This window comes from Somniosus microcephalus, chromosome 11, assembly GCF_052327205.1.
Source record: "Somniosus microcephalus isolate GS21.2 chromosome 11, FLI_Smic_1.0, whole genome shotgun sequence".
Classification (NCBI taxonomy): Eukaryota; Metazoa; Chordata; class Chondrichthyes; order Squaliformes; family Somniosidae; genus Somniosus; species Somniosus microcephalus.
The window spans coordinates 128,652,078-128,663,145 of NC_140997.1; positions in this window are offsets into that span (position 1 = coordinate 128,652,078).

Genomic DNA, 11,068 nt, shown 5'->3' on the forward strand with positions numbered 1-11,068 from the left:
CTTCACCTGGTGTACAATGTAATACGATTCTACGTCACCTGGTGTTCAATGTAATACGATTCTACGTCACCTGGTGTACAATGTAATACGATTCTACTTCACCTGGTGTACAATGTAATACGATTCTACGTCACCTGGTGTTCAATGTAATATGATTCTACATCACCTGGTGTACAATATAATATGATTCTACATCACCTGGTGTACAATGTAATACGATTCTACTTAACCTGGTGTTCAATGTAATACGATTCTACGTCACCTGGTGTTCAATGTAATAAGATTCTACTTAACCTGGTGTTCAATGTAATACGATTCTACGTCACCTGGTGTACAATGTAATATGATTCTACATCACCTGGTGTACAATGTAATATGATTCTACTTCACCTGGTGTTCAATGTAATACGATTCTACTTCACCTGGTGCACAATGTAATACGATTCTACGTCACCTGGTGTTCAATGTAATACGATTCTACTTAACCTGGTGTTCAATGTAATACGATTCTACGTCACCTGGTGTACAATGTAATACGATTCTACATCACCTGGTGTACAATGTAATACGATTCTACTTCACCTGGTGCACAATGTAATACGATTCTACATCACCTGGTGCACAATGTAATATGATTCTACGTCACCTGGTGTTCAATGTAATATGATTCTACATCACCTGGTGTACAATGTAATATGATTCTACATCACCTGGTGCACAATGTAATATGATTCTACGTCACCTGGTGTACAATGTAATATGATTCTACGTCACCTGGTGTACAATGTAATATGATTCTACATCACCTGGTGCACAATGTAATACGATTCTACTTCACCTGGTGTACAATGTAATATGATTCTACTTCACCTGGTGCTCAATGTAATATGATTCTACGTCACCTGGTGTACAATGTAATACGATTCTACGTCACCTGGTGTTCAATGTAATATGATTCTACTTCACCTGGTGTACAATGTAATACGATTCTACATCCCCTGGTGTTCAATGTAATACGATTCTACTTCACCTGGTGTACAATGTAATACGATTCTACGTCACCTGGTGTTCAATGTAATACGATTCTACATCACCTGGTGTTCAATGTAATACGATTCTACTTCACCAGGTGCACAATGTAATACGATTCTACGTCACCTGGTGTTCAATGTAATATGATTCTACTTCACCTGGTGTTCAATGTAATACGATTCTACTTCACCAGGTGCACAATGTAATACGATTCTACGTCACCTGGTGTTCAATGTAATATGATTCTACATCACCTGGTGTACAATGTAATACGATTCTACGTCACCTGGTGTTCAATGTAATATGATTCTACTTCACCTGGTGTACAATGTAATATGATTCTACATCACCTGGTGTACAATGTAATATGATTCTACATCACCTGGTGTTCAATGTAATATGATTCTACTTCACCTGGTGTACAATGTAATACGATTCTACGTCACCTGGTGTTCAATGTAATACGATTCTACATCACCTGGTGTACAATGTAATACGATTCTACGTCACCTGGTGTTCAATGTAATACGATTCTACTTCACCAGGTGCACAATGTAATACGATTCTACGTCACCTGGTGTTCAATGTAATACGATTCTCCATCACCTGGTGTACAATGTAATACGATTCTACGTCACCTGGTGTTCAATGTAATATGATTCTACATCACCTGGTGTACAATGTAATACGATTCTACGTCACCTGGTGTTCAATGTAATACGATTCTACATCACCTGGTGTACAATGTAATACGATTCTACTTCACCTGGTGTTCAATGTAATACGATTCTACTTCACCTGGTGTTCAATGTAATACGATTCTACATCACCTGGTGTACAATGTAATACGATTCTACATCACCTGGTGTACAATGTAATACGATTCTACATCACCTGGTGTACAATGTAATACGATTCTACTTCACCTGGTGTACAATGTAATACGATTCTACTTCACCTGGTGTACAATGTAATATGATTCTACTTCACCTGGTGTACAATGTAATATGATTCTATTTCACCTGGTGTTCAATGTAATACGATTCTACTTCACCTGGTGTACAATGTAATACGATTCTACATCACCTGGTGTACAATGTAATACGATTCTACATCACCTGGTGTACAATGTAATACGATTCTACTTCACCTGGTGTACAATGTAATACGATTCTACGTCACCTGGTGTACAATGTAATACGATTCTACTTCACCTGGTGTACAATGTATTACGATTCTACGTCACCTGGTGTACAATGTAATACGATTCTACTTCACCTGGTGTACAATGTAATACGATTCTACTTCACCTGGTGTACAATGTAATATGATTCTACTTCACCTGGGGTACAATGTAATATGATTCTACTTCACCTGGTGTTCAATGTAATACGATTCTACTTCACCTGGTGTACAATGTAATACGATTCTACATCACCTGGTGTACAATGTAATACGATTCTACATCACCTGGTGTACAATGTAATACGATTCTACTTCACCTGGTGTACAATGTAATACGATTCTACATCACCTGGTGTACAATGTAATACGATTCTACTTCACCTGGTGTACAATGTAATACGATTCTACTTCACCTGGTGTACAATGTAATATGATTCTACTTCACCTGGTGTACAATGTAATACGATTCTACATCACCTGGTGTACAATGTAATACGATTCTACTTCACCTGGTGTACAATGTAATATGATTCTACTTCACCTGGTGTTCAATGTAATACGATTCTACTTCACCTGGAGTACAATGTAATACGATTCTACTTCACCTGGTGTACAATGTAATACGATTCTACTTCACCTGGTGTACAATGTAATACGATTCTACTTCACCTGATGTACAATGTAATACGATTCTACTTCACCTGATGTACAATGTAATATGATTCTACTTCACCTGGTGTACAATGTAATACGATTCTACATCACCTGGTGTACAATGTAATACGATTCTACTTCACCTGATGTACAATGTAATACGATTCTACTTCACCTGATGTACAATGTAATACGATTCTACTTCACCTGATGTACAATGTAATATGATTCTACTTCACCTGGTGTACAATGTAATACGATTCTACATCACCTGGTGTACAATGTAATACGATTCTACTTCACCTGGTGTACAATGTAATACGATTCTACTTCACCTGGTGTACAATGTAATACGATTCTACTTCACCTGGTGTACAATGTAATATGATTCTACTTCACCTGGTGTACAATGTAATACGATTCTACTTCACCTGGTGTACAATGTAATACGATTCTACTTCACCTGGTGTACAATGTAATATGATTCTACTTCACCTGGTGTTCAATGTAATATGATTCTACTTCACCTGGTGTACAATGTAATACGATTCTACTTCACCTGATGTACAATGTAATATGATTCTACTTCACCTGGTGTACAATGTAATACGATTCTACATCACCTGGTGTACAATGTAATACGATTCTACTTCACCTGGTGTACAATGTAATACGATTCTACATCACCTGGTGTACAATGTAATACGATTCTACATCACCTGGTGTACAATGTAATATGATTCTACATCACCTGGTGTACAATGTAATACGATTCTACTTCACCTGGTGTACAATGTAATACGATTCTACTTCACCTGATGTACAATGTAATATGATTCTACTTCACCTTGTGTACAATGTAATACGATTCTACATCACCTGGTGTACAATGTAATACGATTCTACTTCACCTGGTGTACAATGTAATATGATTCTACTTCACCTGGTGTACAATGTAATACGATTCTACTTCACCTGGTGTTCAATGTAATATGATTCTACTTCACCTGGTGTACAATGTAATACGATTCTACTTCACCTGGTGTACAATGTAATACGATTCTACTTCACCTGGTGTACAATGTAATACGATTCTACTTCACCTGGTGTACAATGTAATACGATTCTACTTCACCTGGTGTTCAATGTAATACGATTCTACTTCACCTGGTGTACAATGTAATACGATTCTACTTCACCTGGTGTACAATGTAATATGATTCTACTTAACCTGGTGTTCAATGTAATACGATTCTACATCACCTGGTGTACAATGTAATAAGATTCTACTTAACTTGGTGCACAATATAATATGATTCTACTTCACCTGGTGTACAATGTAATAAGATTCTACTTAACCTGGTGCACAATATAATATGATTCTACTTCACCTGGTGTACAATGTAATACGATTCTACATCACCTGGTGTACAATGTAATAAGATTCTACTTCACCTGGTGTTCAATGTAATACGATTCTACTTCACCTGGTGTACAATGTAATACGATTCTACATCACCTGGTGTACAATGTAATATGATTCTACTTCACCTGGTGTACAATGTAATACGATTCTACTTCACCTGGTGTACAATATAATAAGATTCTACGTCACCTGGTGTTCAATGTAATACGATTCTACATCACCTGGTGTACAATGTAATACGATTCTACATCACCTGGTGTACAATGTAATATGATTCTACTTCACCTGGTGTACAATGTAATAAGATTCTACTTCACCTGGTGTACAATGTAATATGATTCTACTTCACCTGGTGTACAATGTAATATGATTCTACATCACCTGGTGTACAATGTAATAAGATTCTACTTCACCTGGTGTTCAATGTAATACGATTCTACTTCACCTGGTGTTCAATGTAATAAGATTCTACGTCACCTGGTGTACAATGTAATACGATTCTACATCACCTGGTGTACAATGTAATAAGATTCTACTTCAGCTGGTGTACAATGTAATAAGATTCTACATCACCTGGTGTACAATGTAATAAGATTTTACGTCACCTGGTGTACAATGTAATATGATTCTACTTCACCTGGTGTACAATGTAATACGATTCTACATCACCTGGTGTACAATGTAATACGATTCTACTTCACCTGGTGTACAATGCAATACGATTCTACTTCACCTGGTGTACCATGTAATACGATTCTACATCACCTGGTGTACACTGTAATACGATTCTACATCACCTGGTGTACAATGTAATATGATTCTACGTCACCTGGTGTACAATGTAATACGATTCTACTTCACCTGGTGTACAATGTAATATGATTCTACTTCACCTGGTGTACAATGTAATACGATTCTACATCATCTGGTGTACAATGTAATATGATTCTACGTCACCTGGTGTACAATGTAATATGATTCTACTTCACCTGGTGTACAATGTAATATGATTCTACATCACCTGGTGTACAATGTAATACGATTCTACTTCACCTGGTGTTCAATGTAATACAATTCTACTTCACCTGGTGTTCAATGTAATAAGATTCTACGTCACCTGGTGTACAATGTAATACGATTCTACATCACCTGGTGTACAATGTAATATGATTCTACTTCACCTGGTGTACAATGTAATACGATTCTACTTCACCTGGTGTACAATGTAATACGATTCTACATCACCTGGTGTACAATGTAATTCGATTCTACGTCACCTGGTGTACAATGTAATACGATTCTACATCACCTGGTGTACAATGTAATATGATTCTACGTCACCTGGTGTACAATGTAATATGATTCTACATCACCTGGTGTACAATGTAATATGATTCTACGTCACCTGGTGTACAATGTAATATGATTCTACATCACCTGGTGTACAATGTAATACGATTCTACGTCACCTGGTGTACAATGTAATACGATTCTACGTCACCTGGTGTACAATGTAATATGATTCTACTTCACCTGGTGTACAATGTAATATGATTCTACTTCACCTGGTGTACAATGTAATACGATTCTACTTCACCTGGTGTACAATGTAATATGATTCTACTTCACCTGGTGTACAATGTAATACGATTCTACATCACCTGGTGTACAATGTAATACGATTCTACATCACCTGGTGTACAATGTAATACGATTCTACGTCACCTGGTGTACAATTTAATATGATTCTACATCACCTGGTGTACAATGTAATACGATTCTACGTCACCTGGTGTACAATGTAATACGATTCTACGTCACCTGGTGTACAATGTAATACGATTCTACTTCACCTGGTGTACAATGTAATAAGATTCTACTTCACCTGGTGTACAATGTAATAAGATTCTACATCACCTGGTGTACAATGTAATAAGATTCTACTTCACCTGGTGTACAATGTAATACGATTCTACGTCACCTGGTGTACAATGTAATACGATTCTACTTCACCTGGTGTACAATGTAATACGATTCTACGTCACCTGGTGTACAATGTAATATGATTCTACATCACCTGGTGTACAATGTAATACGATTCTACTTCACCTGGTGTACAATGTAATACGATTCTACTTCACCTGGTGCACAATGTAATATGATTCTACGTCACCTGGTGTACAATGTAATACGATTCTACGTCACCTGGTGTACAATGTAATACGATTCTACTTCACCTGGTGTTCAATGTAATACGATTCTACGTCACCTGGTGTACAATGTAATATGATTGTACTTCACCTGGTGTACAATGTAATACGATTCTACTTCACCTGGTGTACAATGTAATACGATTCTACGTCACCTGGTGTACAATGTAATACGATTCTACTTCACCTGGTGTACAATGTAATACGATTCTACTTCACCTGGTGTACAATGTAATACGATTCTACTTCACCTGGTGTTCAATGTAATACGATTCTACGTCACCTGGTGTACAATGTAATACGATTGTACTTCACCTGGTGTACAATGTAATACGATTCTACTTCACCTGGTTTACAATGTAATACGATTCTACGTCACCTGGTGTACAATGTAATACGATTCTACGTCACCTGGTGTACAATGTAATACGATTCTACGTCACCTGGTGTACAATGTAATACGATTCTACTTCACCTGGTGTACAATGTAATACGATTCTACTTCACCTGGTGTACAATGTAATACGATTCTACTTCACCTGGTGTACAATGTAATACGATTCTACGTCACCTGGTGTACAATGTAATACGATTCTACGTCACCTGGTGTACAATGTAATATGATTCTACGTCACCTGGTGTACAATGTAATACGATTCTACGTCACCTGGTGTACAATGTAATACGATTCTACTTCACCTGGTGTACAATGTAATATGATTCTACGTCACCTGGTGTACAATGTAATAGGATTCTACGTCACCTGGTGTACAATGTAATACGATTCTACTTCACCTGGTGTACAATGTAATACGATTCTACTTCACCTGGTGTACAATGTAATACGATTCTACGTCACCTGGTGTACAATGTAATACGATTCTACTTCACCTGGTGTACAATGTAATATGATTCTACGTCACCTGGTGTACAATGTAATACGATTCTACGTCACCTGGTGTACAATGTAATATGATTCTACGTCACCTGGTGTACAATGTAATACGATTCTACGTCACCTGGTGTACAATGTAATATGATTCTACGTCACCTGGTGTACAATGTAATATGATTCTACATCACCTGGTGTACAATGTAATACGATTCTACTTCACCTGGTGTACAATGTAATATGATTCTACTTCACCTGGTGTACAATGTAATACGATTCTACTTCACCTGGTGTACAATGTAATACGATTCTACATCACCTGGTGTACAATGTAATATGATTCTACGTCACCTGGTGTACAATGTAATATGATTCTACATCACCTGGTGTACAATGTAATACGATTCTACTTCACCTGGTGTTCAATGTAATATGATTCTACGTCACCTGGTGTACAATGTAATACGATTCTACATCACCTGGTGTACAATGTAATATGATTCTACTTCACCTGGTGTACAATGTAATAAGATTCTACTTCACCTGGTGTACAATGTAATATGATTCTACGTCACCTGGTGTACAATATAATATGATTCTACATCACCTGGTGTACAATGTAATAAGATTCTACTTCACCTGGTGTACAATGTAATACGATTCTACATCACCTGGTGTACAATGTAATACGATTCTACTTCACCTGGTGTTCAATGTAATACGATTCTACATCACCTGGTGTACAATGTAATGTGATTCTACGTCACCTGGTGTACAATGTAATACTATTCTACATCACCTGGTGTACAATGTAATACGATTCGACATCACCTGGTGTACAATGTAATACGATTCTACATCACCTGGTGTACAATGTAATACGATTCTACATCACCTGGTGTACAATGTAATACGATTCTACATCACCTGGTGTACAATGTAATACGATTCTACATCACCTGGTGTACAATGTAATACGATTCTACATCACCTGGTGTACAATGTAATACGATTCTACTTCACCTGGTGTACAATGTAATATGATTCTACGTCACCTGGTGTACAATGTAATACGATTCTACATCACCTGGTGTACAATGTAATACGATTCTACTTCACCTGGTGTACAATGTAATACGATTCTACGTCACCTGGTGTACAATGTAATACGATTCTACATCACCTGGTGTACAATGTAATACGATTCTACGTCACCTGGTGTACAATGTAATACGATTCTACATCACCTGGTGTACAATGTAATACGATTCTACATCACCTGGTGTACAATGTAATATGATTCTACGTCACCTGGTGTACAATGTAATACGATTCTACTTCACCTGGTGTACAATGTAATACGATTCTACATCACCTGGTGTACAATGTAATATGATTCTACTTCACCTGGTGTACAATGTAATAAGATTCTACTTCACCTGGTGTACAATGTAATACGATTCTACATCACCTGGTGTACAATGTAATACGATTCTACTTCACCTGGTGCACAATGTAATACGATTCTACATCACCTGGTGCACAATGTAATACGATTCTACTTCACCTGGTGTACAATGTAATACGATTCTACATCACCTGGTGTACAATGTAATATGATTCTACTTCACATGGTGTACAATGTAATACGATTCTACATCACCTGGTGTACAATGTAATACGATTCTACATCACCTGGTGTACAATGTAATATGATTCTACTTCACATTGTGCACAATGTAATACGATTCTACGTCACCTGGTGTACAATGTAATAAGATTCTACTTCACCTGGTGTACAATGTAATATGATTCTACATCACCTGGTGTTCAATGTAATATGATTCTACGTCACCTGGTGTACAATGTAATACGATTCTACATCACCTGGTGTACAATGTAATACGATTCTACTTCACCTGGTGTTCAATGTAATACGATTCTACTTCACCTGGTGTACAATGTAATACGATTCTACTTCACCTGGTGTACAATGTAATACGATTCTACTTCACCTGGTGTTCAATGTAATACGATTCTACTTCACCTGGTGTTCAATGTAATACGATTCTACTTCACCTGGTGTACAATGTAATACGATTCTACTTCACCTGGTGTACAATGTAATACGATTCTACTTCACCTGGTGTTCAATGTAATATGATTCTACATCACCTGGTGTACAATGTAATACGATTCTACATCACCTGATGTACAATGTAATACGATTCTACTTCACCTGGTGTACAATGTAATATGATTCTACGTCACCTGGTGTTCAATGTAATATGATTCTACATCACCTGGTGTACAATGTAATACGATTCTACTTCACCTGGTGTACAATGTAATACGATTCTACGTCACCTGGTGTACAATGTAATACGATTCTACTTCACCTGGTGTACAATGTAATATGATTCTACATCACCTGGTGTACAATGTAATACGATTCTACATCACCTGGTGTACAATGTAATACGATTCTACATCACCTGGTGTACAATGTAATACGATTCTACATCACCTGATGTACAATGTAATATGATTCTACGTCACCTGGTGTTCAATGTAATATGATTCTACATCACCTGGTGTACAATGTAATACGATTCTACTTCACCTGGTGTTCAATGTAATACGATTCTACTTCACCTGGTGTTCAATGTAATACGATTCTACTTCACCTGGTGTTCAATGTAATATGATTCTACATCACCTGGTGTTCAATGTAATATGATTCTACGTCACCTGGTGTACAATGTAATACGATTCTACATCACCTGGTGTACAATGTAATACGATTCTACTTCACCTGGTGTTCAATGTAATATGATTCTACTTCACCTGGTGTACAATGTAATATGATTCTACTTCACCTGGTGTACAATGTAATATGATTCTACATCACCTGATGTACAATGTAATATGATTCTACGTCACCTGGTGTTCAATGTAATATGATTCTACATCACCTGGTGTACAATGTAATACGATTCTACTTCACCTGGTGTTCAATGTAATACGATTCTACTTCACCTGGTGTTCAATGTAATACGATTCTACTTCACCTGGTGTTCAATGTAATATGATTCTACATCACCTGGTGTTCAATGTAATATGATTCTACGTCACCTGGTGTACAATGTAATACGATTCTACATCACCTGGTGTACAATGTAATACGATTCTACTTCACCTGGTGTTCAATGTAATATGATTCTACTTCACCTGGTGTTCAATGTAATATGATTCTACTTCACCTGGTGTACAATGTAATATGATTCTACATCACCTGATGTACAATGTAATATGATTCTACGTCACCTGGTGTTCAATGTAATATGATTCTACATCACCTGGTGTACAATGTAATACGATTCTACTTCACCTGGTGTTCAATGTAATACGATTCTACTTCACCTGGTGTTCAATGTAATACGATTCTACTTCACCTGGTGTTCAATGTAATATGATTCTACATCACCTGGTGTTCAATGTAATATGATTCTACGTCACCTGGTGTACAATGTAATACGATTCTACATCACCTGGTGTACAATGTAATACGATTCTACTTCACCTGGTGTTCAATGTAATATGATTCTACTTCACCTGGTGTTCAATGTAATATGATTCTACTTCACCTGGTGTACAATGTAATATGAT